Raw genomic sequence first — 13,191 nt, forward strand, 5'->3', positions numbered from 1 at the left:
GGGGGGGGGGGGGGGCAATCCCTCTTCCCTCTCGATATAATCGGATGATCCGTTTTTGGGCGATCGTGTTCATGGATTCACCGGCGACCAAACGCCTGTGCAGATATCATCCCCAAAAATGGTGGAACCGTGTTCGGGGATTAAAACATGTAAATCCATCAAGGTCTCAAAGTTCAATTTTCGGCCGTCGTCGTTCCCGTTCAATGTGCCGCGCGTGTAAACGAAAATACAAATCAATTTTTCAATGCGCGCGCGCGCAAAACGCGCTAAATCTCGGCACGGCGGCGACGCGAACAGAATGCAGCCGAGTGAGATAATATTGCATCTGGCCGCGCTAGCAGCTGAATGACGATCGCACGACTGTTTTATATGCGAACAATGCCGTGCATGCGCGCTCGCTCGCATGAAACGTAGCCAGTAGTCATTTCTATCGGTTACTTCGGTGCCATCGCCGTTCCCCCATGTCATTTTCTCAGCAAACAGAAACGTTTCACACGCCGATACTTTTATCGCGTTCGCACGCGATCCCGATACGACGATGACGCGCTATCGGAGCCGCCTCTATCGACTCATTCGGAGTCACCCCGATGCCTTTTAACGGTAAACCTTATATTTTAGCCCGGAACTGCGAGGAGCAAATTGGCGAAGCTAATGCTAGGAGCGTAACGGGGGGGGGGGGGGATACAGTAAAAGTAATTTAGTGGCCGACCCCGCTTTAAAAGTACTATCGAACTTGAAGCCGATCGACTCGGTTGCTTCGAAATATTAGGTTGGTGCGTATGAAATGTCGCATTCTCTTTACATGCGGACGTTTTCCTCCCTGTTTTCGTTATACTTTTGTATTTGGCATAACCTCATTCATACTCGTATTGTCCATTGCCAGAGACTCATTTCAACAAAATAGGTTTTCTCGAAGGTCTTCCCTTTTTTATTTCTTTTGAGTTTATTACCGATATGAATTCTGCCGACATTCGCGTCATTTTCTTATATGAGTACAAACTTGGTAATAGTGCTGCAAAAGCTGCACGCAACATAAACCAAGCGTTTGGGGAGAATACGGTTAACAATCGGAAAGTGCAGCGTTGGTTCGAAAAATTTCGGACTGGCGATTTTTCACTGCAAAATGAGCCGCGCGGAAGACCCAAAACGTCTGTGAATAATGATGACCTGAAGGCTCTAGTGGAAGCGGATCCAGCCGTATCCACGAGGGAACTTGCTATCAGGATGAAAGTTGACCATACAACGATATTGAGACACCAAATTGTACTCCCATCGCTTGTGAATCGGCATGGCCCGCTACTGCTCCATGACAACGCTCGGCCGCACACATCGCACAAAACAATTGCGAAACTGAACGAACTGGAATATGAAGTTTTGCAGCATCCACCATATTCACCGGATCTCTCGCCGACCGATTTTCATTTTTTCAAGCATTTAGAGCTGTTTTTAAGAGGCAAACACCATGAAAATGAAGACAGTCTAAAAAACTCGATATCAGAGTTTATTAATTCTAAAGACCAAAATTTTTTTAAGACAGGCATCTACGCTTTAAAATCTCGTTGGGAGAAGTGTATTGAAGCGAATGGAGCATACTTTGATTGAATAAACAGCTTTTGAAGAAAGATATACAGTTTTATACAATCACTTAAGAATCCGACATTTCATATGCACCAACCTAATAGTTGGTAAATACGAACTAAACGCGTCGGATCGTAAAAACTCACACGGATCTCTCTCTCTCTCTTTCTCTCTCTTCGAGACTCGTTGCGAAAGGGGAAACGGGCGGGGGGACGGGTTCGAAATGCTATAAATCAGCGCATGTCACACTCGTTATTGCCCACCGTGGACGATAAAAGTATGAAAACGTTAATTAAATATAAATGGCAGATAAAGCCCCCCTCCCCCCGTAACAATAAACCGGCATCGCTCTCCCCCGACGTGTCATTCCGCGCGCATGAAATCGCAATTTTTCCCGTTATCTTCGACGGGACGCGGAATTACCGGCCAGCCGCAGTAATTATCACTCAGCGCAATTATACCGTAGCTGTTGATTGTTTGATCATTCCACGTCGATAATAGGCCGAACATTAATAATTCTATTTGCCTAATCAACCGTGACATCAAGAAGTATTTGTGGACGGTGATTATGGATCGCGTATTGCGCGCTAGGGTTATAACGGGCCACATGTCGAAGAACTAATTGATTAACTGCGCGAATAAATCATTTCGCGCGGAGCCGTGCGGTAAACAGGTCTATCAATTACGCATATATAATACGTGTGACTTCATTGTCGGAAAGGATCAGGTGTATTCGAGCACAATAGTTTTTTTTTTCCGTCATTCTCGGAAACATCGTAAAATCGGGACTGTCTTGTCGGGGACCGAATTCTTTGACGCGTTGTGTAATGATCGGCGATGGACTGATAAGCCATTTCCAACGTCAACAGGAGTTAATTTTCTTTTAGGTTTACATAATATTTATACGCTCCTAATTATAAAATAATTTCATGATGCACTTCAAAGAACATTTAAACTTCAAACATCTTTCTCTCTCTCTCTCTAAAGAGTTACGTAACCATTGTAACTGTATCCATTATGTAAGAAACGTAGTCTTACAAGAAGATCTGGCTTGGGGAACTCGCCCGGCGGAGAATGAAGCAGAGACTTTCGCAATGGAGCTTCATGGTGCAGGACTAAGTCAATTTAATCAAGTAATGCACCTAGTACACGGTGCAGCTTGAATAGACCTCCGAGAAGACATTAATGGACCGCGGATCCTTATAATCTTCGTTTAAGCAATCTACGTCGATAAATATATCAGATAATTATGGATATTTTCCTCGTCGAGTTTTTAAATTACTTTTTTCACGATTGACAGAACCTTGTCTTGTTTTTCCCGTCGAGGTGGAGCGCTACATCGTCGCGGGACTTTGGAGAATTACAAGAACCGTCCGCAACAACGACCGTGTGTCATTAGAGCGATGACGAAAATTGCCGCATGAAAATATCCGCGGCAAAATCGTCGAAGCTTCCACGTCGGAAACATCTTCCGCGAAAGGTTACTCCGGGGCGGTCTTTTGAATAAATACGAACACGCGCGTAAATTCCTGGAGAAACCGTGAGCTACATAAACATCTTCGCGTGTGCACGATCTTCTTGACTTGCGCGAGATAATATAAAGCATTAAAACGTCCCACGACTACTACGTACTCACGTGTCTACCGCTATTGCCGAGGAATAAAAGTTTTCTTTCCGAGCTTATCGTACGTAGCATTTTTCAACGTTTTACTTGCCAGCGGAGGCAGCAGCTGGAAACCGCTGCACGTAGTGAATTTGATATAATACCCCCGCGCAAATGAACTTTTCTCTATCGACTAATTACAAGCGCAGGAAATTTGCGTAAATGCCGGCCCAGGACGAAATAATTAAAATTAACGAGCCAATTTTTGCACCCGTTATGCCGGGGAGCCCGCGGCTGAGCGCGGTTTGATTAAAACCGAACGATTAGATGAACGGGGTCACATTTCCGTGACCTTATCAGTTACCTTAAATTGGCCCATTCGCGTCTAATTAAGCTGTTGGTAAGTTTCATGATGAAACTGCCGTAATCGCGCGGCAAAATTATTGCTGCACATTCAAACATGACCTCCGTAATAAAATCGCCCCCGCTTCACGGACGAAGACGTTCGACGAGACCTCGTAACCGTTTTCCCGCGTATATATACATATGTATATGTGTGTTTGTGTGTTTGTGTATGCGCGTGCACATTTTACTTCGTGCCGTTAAGGTATGTACGTAAAATGATATTTGATAGGAAAATTGGGCGCGACTCTCTATACGTATATATCGCAATAAACGTCTCACTGACAGTCGCGTAGTAATTTGATGTCATGAATAACGCTGTATGTATGACCACAAAACTGATTACACTCCCATTAGCTGCCGATATCGATTCCACGTATACCACTTGTGTGTCTATATATGCGTATAGCTAATATCGTCTCGTGGCTGCATCGCAAATGCGCTTTTAATATTTGCGATACATACGAGACAATAAATTGATTTAAAAGCTTTCCAAGATAATCTCTTTATCGATTTCAACATGTTGCGTTATCGTCCTGCGAGCAGTGTCTTTGTATCGAAACCGAGTAAATGTTTGATTTTCGAATCGCGTGCGTTTTATTGATTTATTACGACGCTGTTGCATTTGTAATAAATAATAAAAGAAAGAGAGAGAAAGAGCGAGAGAGAGAAAGAGAGAGAGAGAGAGAGAGAGAGAGAGAGAGGAAAAAACGCAATATCTGCGTAGGAAGTCAGAGAAGTGTAAATCGAAAATTATCGCTAACCCACTTATATATCTATGTAACCGGCAAAATGAACTCTATCGAGTTATAAAATAAAATAAATCCAATCAAGGACCTCGAATCATTTGAAACGACGCTGTGATGCACCATTTAATAAGCAAATTTGCGTTATAAAAAAAATATTGCCGCATGTGTACATAAATACGCAATAACATTCGCGTAATGCCGTAAAGCTTGTATTTTTTTAAATAAAAATTGTTTAAACAAATATGGACGGTCCATGTTATCTCACATGCGAGTCTCGACCCGACAGTGGATTTATACATTTTTATTTGTTTCGTTTATCTTGAAAACACCCGGAACCATGATTCTCTCTGTATTTCCATACGTTTCTCTCGAGGAACTGAATTTTTCGACTGACGTTTCTTTTTCTCTCTCTCTCTCTCTCTCTCTCCTCTTACTCTTTCTAGAGTGCGGTTACAAGAAGCAGAAAAAGTCCAGTTAAGGTTGAAAACGAGCGAGCTATTTAATACAGTCGGTGGCGCCTAAGAAAGATTAACTATTCGACTCGCTCGACAGAACTCCGCCGTAATTACACGCTCGGCGGAAGGACCTACGACGATGTCTTCGAATTGTCCCATAAGTATCGTTAATGCCCGGCTGTTGCCTCGGGCAACGATTACGTCCAGATTCTTCGGATCGTCTTGGAAGTGTCGTTAATGTCCGCCGTGCTCGCGAATGACATTACAGCGGAGTAGCGCTCCGCGTCGCGAGAGAGACGCGGCATTGTTACACCGGAAGATAAACGCCATGGACTGAATTCTATTTCACTTCGTAATTACTATTCTGTTTATTCTGCGGCAGAGTTATGCGACGGCTCTCGAACACGCGCGGTCGATCGGCGAGGAATCGGTAAGCGTTTAACGACAAAGGACACCGTCGTTGTCCGTTGTTTGTCCGAATCGCTGGCGAAAGCTGGTGAAACCAGTTTGAACGATATAACAGGAGCTTCGTTCACGGTTGACCGTAATGTCTACAGTAAACATTCCTGCTGTTCGAGCTCGCGTATATCTGATCCGTAGAATCTGTGTCGAAAACGACGAAGCTTCGTTAAAAGACTAAATTTTTTTTATAAAACAGCGACACGCGACATATACACGTATCTTTTTCCCACGTACACGAAAAAAAAAAATTGTCTTAAATCGATAATAGATATTCTTCTAAACGAGAATATAATAATATTTTTAGAAAACTTCCAGTCTCGATTTTGTATTGATGCAAGTATTGCTTGCATTCAATTCGAGACTAAACGTCTTCTAAGAATATTATAATATTCTTGTTTATATGCGAGAATATCTATCATTGATTTGAGGACATTTTTTTGGAAAGGAAATTTATTGTTGTTCATATCGCACAATTAAGAGAAGAAATGTTCGGTATCTTTTACATGCAGCTATCTGGGAGAGAAGAATTTCAAATGTTCTTTGTACTCTGAAGTAACTTCTAAAATCGGTACAAGTGGCATGCACGCTCAATTTTCTCAAGCATCCGTGGTGTCTTTGATGCAAAATGTAACGCGATTTCACGAGTTGCTCGAAAGCGCGATGCTTTTCGCGTACTTAGCCCTTCGTATAAAATGGCGAAATTTAACGCGAATGTGCGCCGAAACGACACGCCGCATTAAAGATTGAGGATACTTGTTAATACTCGCGAGCATTACTCGCGATGATTGGAATAAGGATCGCGCAGAGTTTCCACTAACTGCGATGTTTAATGTTACATTTCCACTTCGTGCATCGGTATAATGAAGAGTATATACGGAGTTCTTCCCCCCCCCCCTGCTGCTAAGGAAATTGCAGCGAAAAGCCCGAGACTCGCGGTCTTTCGCGAAAGAAGCAACGGCCGTTTCATTACCCGTACGATGATAAAAATTGGATTACAAGTTTCTCTTATCTTTACCGTCTACTACCCACTTTCACGCCACTCGCTTCGTATGCAAGTGAATTTTCGTGAATATTCGGCCGATGATGTACCTAAAAACGACTCCGTAAAACTCGTCGACTTAAATTCTGAATAGAATTTCAGGGGAAATATATTCCGGCGCACGAAAAGATCTATCGGAAATAGATAAAAAATTTCAGCCTGTCCAACGACGATTTTATGCGTGGCCGTGCTCGTTAAATACAATTACACTCACGTAACTTTAAGCGAATCGTTTAAAGTGTAACTTTGGCTTTACATATTTATAAGTTTTTCCCGCTAATTCGAGAGACACCGAAACGATAACTCAGTTAAAAATCTCGCGGTGTAAATATACGCCTGATTCATCCCCTAGAAAGAACTTTAAACGCATGTAGCACGTTTTGAGTCCGAAAAATATCTCAAATCCCGCAGTTTGTATATAATGATAAAGTGTCGAGAGTAAACGCGTGATGCGTTACAGTTGACACACGGTAAGCGAGTAAATTCGCTCGTAAGCTGCTCACGCGATTCCGTATCAGACGGCCGTCCTGTTGAAACTTTTCGCGATAACATTTTAGAAGATGGCATTGTTAATCAAAGAAAACGTCGATTAATTAAACGCTTCTCGTCTCTGTTCGATATGGAGAAGAAGGAAATTCGCGACCACGAACTGACTGACACGATAAACGAGAGGAAAAGAGACGAATAGCAAGGGCTGCCGACGGAAATAAGACGGCTCGTCAGTGGGAGAAAAGTGCGAGGGAGAGTCGTCTACCACTGAATTACGGTCACTTCATCTTCGGGCGCCGGCTATAAAACGTAATTGTTCCGTGGGAGGAAGGAAACGTGCGAGTGAAATGATCCGGCTCGAAGTGCCATTCTACATATTCCCGAGACATCTCGACACTCATAGTGCAAAACGCAAAGCGCGCTCGAAACTCGTGCTGTGAAGGATCCCGAGACGAAATTTTTTCTTCTACATTAATTCCGCAAATTTTGTCGAACCTGAAGGACCAGTGGGGAATCTTAAAATATCACACGGACTATTGTCTTCACGTCTTGATACCACGAATGTTTATGTATTGCGTAGTAAAAAATTTTGTGTTCAACATTTCGGAAAATCTCGATACGTTCACGAGCGATGATCGCGTCGAATAATTCGCGGCTCGAAGGGGATTCCTTTCGGTTATTTACACGGCCGATTGGTCAGAGATATCCCGGTGCGTTTCCGCGAATTCCGAGCTTTATCGGATGATAATGCGCGGGAGATACATTACGGCCGATTACGACCATTCGGCAATTAGCGGGTACGCGGAGAGCGGTAAACCGACTCTTCGGGGCGTGCATCATTTCTTCATTAAACGCTGGAGAGATCCGTCGATAAATCCCCATGAATTACGTCGGGGTTGTCTTGGCGAACTAAACGGCTGCCTTCACCGTCGACATCCGGTATCCCGAGCATCGTCATTATCGCTAAAAAGGCGGGCATTCCTCACCGCGCAATACTCTACGGCGTGCTATGTAATAAAGGGATTCCTTCGGTTGACTGGAACGCAGTTGTGGGTGTCATTTCTATTTTCAAATTAGTCCTGTTCGGCAGCGCCCGCGCTGCCGATATAGCGGAAGAATTTGACCCGCTCTAAGTCATGGATGGGAAGAGCGATCGGGACGGCCTTTAATTTATTAGACTTTCGCGCCAGACGTCGTCGGGACAAAAGAAGAGCTCCTAGCTTCTCGTAGAATCTATATTTCACGTAGAATTAATCGTCGCTCGTCTCGCATGCAACAATTAATTATATAGGATGTGTCGGAACGAGTAAAAAATATTTGCTCTTCGTGCTATTTTTCGGTACATTCTAAAACACCCTCGTGTAATTAATTGTTTACACGTATGACGGGAGCGCCGATCACCTGTGTGACAAAGTATAGACGTTGCACGAGATATTCATTAAACCGAGCTATTAATTATTTGCATCGCACGCTGCAGGGAATATTTGAAATCTTCAGGAATAACGGGGAAAATATATATTCCGCTAGGTTCGTGTAACAGAGTGTAACAGAGTTATCCCTCTTTAGACGACACGCTGAATGACGAAACGTTATTATGGAGTAGTACCGCGACGTGAGTATCGATAATCGACAATAAAACATCGGTATTACGTCAGACGTCCTTAAAATCGGATTAATGAGAAATCTGTTTAAACTGTTCACGAGCTATCGCACTGTAATTTGATTCCTGAGCAATTAATAGGCCGGTCGTAACCGATGCACGTAATGGTCTATCGTTCGTGCAGATTGACAAACGGAGAGCAAATAGGAATAGCGATACCGATATTTGCACGTCGCCACGGTGTAAATAGCGCGTATCAAAGGATGAGGATATGAGCACATAACGCTGCCCCGCAATTCAACGCATAACGAATTTGCCGGAGCTTGCGATTAATACATAAGGTACATCTGTCCCTGCTCTTTCTATGTACATGACCTTACTTGCCAATGTTGAATAAATAGTCAAATGGCGCAAACGCTTCGCGACCGTACGATTGATCGGCCAACGCTCGTCGAGCATTAATTCACCTTTTACTTTCTTTCTTTTCAAAAATCCTAACGTGCGAAAAAAGCGGAGGCGAACGCCGTTGCAAACAGGCGTTTGTGTACACACGTTACACAGGATCTCTGTAAATTCAACCGTTTTATAAAAAGCCTAGTCTTTTTATAAAACGCTCCCGGCATTAAAGGCGGTGTTTTATAAAAAGACTTTTTTTTATAAAAGGACTGAATTTACAAATATCCCGCGACACATATAGCGACACAGAGCTAACCGGTATCAATTCATACGAAACGAATTACCGTGTTCTCCTAGCCCTTCCCTCCATCCTGCCTGTCTGCCTGTGTGCCCACAACGCGATCGACGATTTTCCCGTTTGTAGGCGGCCGATCGAGCCGACCGAAAATTCCCACTACGTTGTCGAGGCAAAGCGCATTGCATTAAACGGGAAACAAATCGCAGGTGTGCCGTACAATCGCGCCGAGTGGCTGTCATATCGGGCCGCTGGTTTTTTATGCATTCTAGCGACGGCACCGGTGTAGCAATCGCTGAATTACGCGAGTCGCAAAACCGCCACGGGGTCCTATGAATCTCTCGATAATTTATCGATTAAGTCGCGCATGGAATACGAATCCGTCGCCTCTGGGCGCGTCGTGGATTAAAGCGCGCGCGAGTTGCATTTGTCAAAGCGTCATTATTCATCGTCCGAAACATCGCGAGCGACCCTTTGGTAGCTTCTATTTTGCACAATGAGTATCGTGTGAACGTATTGCTTTCGAAAGAATTCAGCATTCTACAATATAATGAGAGCTAAGATAGCAGAATAGATTCAATTTCAATTCTAATAATATAATATAATCCTTATTTTGATTCTGATGATATTTTAAATTGCTCTTTTAGTGTCAAAATAGGTTGTTGAAGACACCCGAATCGAAATTTTGGTCCTACATTAAGTCTACTTAGTTCTACATTAAGTTTTCAAGTAGAGCAAACGGAAATAACTTCCCATTTGTAACATTAAAAGAGCACCATTAGTGCTCTTTAATATTACAAAGGAAATTTAGACTTTCAGGAAGAAATCTTAAATTTTACTCGTACATTAAGGAAATCCTGAGTCAGCCTGTTTGATAAATTTCTTAATATTATCCTATATAATATATAATATCCTATATAATATTGTCCTATCAACGTATGTATTGTAATTATGCAAAAAAACTTTTATTTATACTATACTTTCTGTGCAGCCAGTAACAAGTATAGTACTAATAAATTTGCGATAAAACGAGACGACTCCAGAATCTTCTTAAATCTTCAAGTAGAGAAAACAGAAATAACTTCCATTTATAATATCAACGGAGCACAATAGAAGACTTCTGAAGATTTAATACAGAATTAAATAAACATAATGCAGAACTAAAATATCTCCTCGGGTAGCATTAAAATTCAACCTGTAGAATTAAAAGTTCAGGAGAGAAGTTAAAAAATGTCAGTATTGTCAAAGTAGATTTTTATTAGTGTATAGGCCGTCTAAGTAGACGCAAATTATCTTTAAGAGCGTCAGAGTAGCATAAAAATCTCAGGAATTCCTGCGATTGCTATCAAACTATCCGTAAAAAACGACATTTTCAAGATCAATTTCACGCGTACATACGTGCCATGCTTTAATTAAGGCGATACACACTCAAGTCGCAATATTTCTTCGACAGAATGAAAGACGGGTTTGACGCTCGCAACGATATTCCAAAGAGCGTTTTGATGGAGGAGAGATAAAACAAAAATATCGGGAGTCTCGGGAGGGTAAATACCGTGCACGCCGTTATGCACGCGTGAGATCTTGAGTGACGATGATGGCTCATCGCGCGGGAATCGCGTCGAATTCCCAGCAAGCGACGATCGTACGCCGCGTCGCCTGTCTCGAGTGCGATCGCATGAAGAAGAGGCATATACGCGAAAGGTTAACGGCGTGTAAATTTCACTCGACGCGTAACGCCGTCGCTCTAAAGTTTGCAGATTTCGTTAAGCGCAAAAGCGTCAAGAAACGGCTTGCCGTTAAGTTTAGTGGCACGTTAGACGCGAGAAATCGTAGTCGCACATGTACAAGGCGTGCTGCTGCGATTGTGAATCCCCTCGGGTTCCCGGTTTTACTTTACGATCACCCACGGATTCCTCTGCTGATTTGTGACGTTGATTTCGTAGATTTATCTTGTTAACATTTAAACTCGAATCTTATTTATCTTTTGTTAACATTTAATCTCTCGATCTAACCTCCCAATTACAATTTTTTTACTACGGCACACTTCTACTTGAAATTAAATTAAAAAAATAACGCCTTGCACAATGAATGCTGAAATTTAATTCGCAGAAATCCCACCGGTTTTTTTTTCTAAATCTTTTAAGTCTGACTGCTAAGTAGGAAGTGTAAAAATGTGGCGTGACATTGATACACACTGATTTGTGCGAAAACAAACACGAACGACATTACTGTTAGCATAAAATCAGCGTGACATCATCGTAACATAATTCGTTGCATACATTCAGCGTCAAACACGTACGCCTTAACGTTAGAGTGATATTTTGGGAGAGTAAGATTAGCGAAACAAGGTTATGTGAAAAGAACGCACGATATAAACACACGATTGGAAAGATCGAGGTTAGTAATAGTCGTATCACTCACCGGTTTGCCGTCGATTTGTCGTCGATTCATCGCAGATTCACCACTGACACCGTTGATTCATCCGCCTCTCATCAACTCCAAAGAGATATTCACCCGGTGGTCAGATGTAATCATTGATCGATACAGTCGCTTGTTGCTCACTTATTGAACTCACATTCATCGCTCGCTTATTGCACGAATCGAACGGAGAAACGCTAATCCGTGATTCCGCGCGCTAATTACCGCGATATGCGACGATCATTCACCGCCTTACGTCGCGCTCGTGTAATTGCATCGAGAAACTAACCGAAACTACGTTCGCGTACCGGCGTGAAGTTGCCGTGGCGTCACTCGCATCCGTCATGCACTTGGCGCCCGTTCTCCCTTAACTGCACTTCCTACACTTTTTTCGACCGATTCTTTTTCTCGTTTGTCCTTTTCGGACATCTTGATATATGCATATCGCATCTCATGAGTGAGGGAAGTGCGATTAAACGACATATCTAATGTATGCTTCGACGTTGGCACGACATTTTTTGCGATGGGCGAAATCATAATTGGATGAAGGTAAACCGGCGTGAGCAGATGAACGAAAACTGAGATTAACAAAGCTGAATCACTCTCACCGGGGATCCGCCATAGACGCCGTTGGCTCGTTCTCGTTGACTGCTCAATCGTTCGTGACATTCACTTGTTGTTGCACTTGATTCACTTATCGGTCGCCCGCTCGTTACAAGAACACGAATCGATCGAAAGAAACGCGGCTGACTCGCGATTTCGCGTGTCAATCAATACACAACGGACCCGTATCACGCTTCCTTGCAATCGCGGCGCGAGACGAAGCGGAACTGTAACGCGCGTAACTGTAACGGCTTGAGTCGCCACTGCGCGACTCAAATGACCTTCACGTATGGGATAAACAACTTTCTGTGTGTTCCGTTCAAGTAAGCTCAAATAATTTTTGCTCGTTAAATCGTGTCATTGAATTAATCCTTGAATAACAAGATTAGTTAGATCCGTATTCTAACACAGGTATTTTACGTATTTTGCGATCTATTTTATTTACTTTTAAATATTTTCTAACTTATTGTGAGAATAAAAAGTGCCTATTCGAAGAAATTAATGGAAAAAACTGTAACATAATACTTCTACCGGATCCGATCTATATGAACCTTGTTATCTTAAAAATGTTAACGTATAAATAGTTTTCACCAACAAAATGTTACAATATATTTATAACACATATTATTTCCGCTTTTTAGATTCGTCGAGTCGAAATCACATTAACATTCCGTGTGGTTCGTGGGTCACTTGGGGAACAGTATAAATTTGCATTAACTTTGACGAATTAGAGACGAGATCTGGAATTTCTGTTTAAGAAAATAAGCGACAAGGAGAGTCCATACTTGTATTAGTAATAGTTTTCATCAATTTACTGAGAAATTGCGAGCACGTAAAATCACAAGTGTTCTTGAAATAACCCACATAATATTACAAATTTCTTTTTTTTATAAATATGAGTATTTTTCTCATATAACCTATTTATGAATAGGATGTATTTATTAATGTGAGAATTGAATTTTGTCTTAAACTACGTTATTTTACTTTGATTTACCATTATATTTATGTTTTTATAATTTATTATTTTATGTTTATTTTATTCAAAATAAAGATTTTTTAAGGTAAAAGTTGGATGACAATTTTCATTTGTTCAAATTGTGTT

General features: G+C 42.1%; 1 protein-coding gene across 1 annotated transcript in view; it reads right to left on the reverse strand.

The window, feature by feature from the left end:
- The window catches only part of LOC106749201 (protein turtle homolog B-like), a 390,009-nt gene extending 378,376 nt beyond the window's left edge, over positions 1-11,633 (reverse strand). Inside the window, exon 1 of the mRNA XM_014628417.1 lies at positions 11,490-11,633. The gene's annotated coding sequence lies outside the window, so the exon portion shown is untranslated. The remainder of the gene's footprint in view (positions 1-11,489) is intronic.
- Positions 11,634-13,191: the final 1,558 nt, after the last annotated feature.

Source organism: Dinoponera quadriceps, unplaced genomic scaffold, assembly GCF_001313825.1.
Source record: "Dinoponera quadriceps isolate SergipeBrazil2010 unplaced genomic scaffold, ASM131382v1 scaffold37, whole genome shotgun sequence".
NCBI lineage: Eukaryota > Metazoa > Arthropoda > Insecta > Hymenoptera > Formicidae > Dinoponera > Dinoponera quadriceps.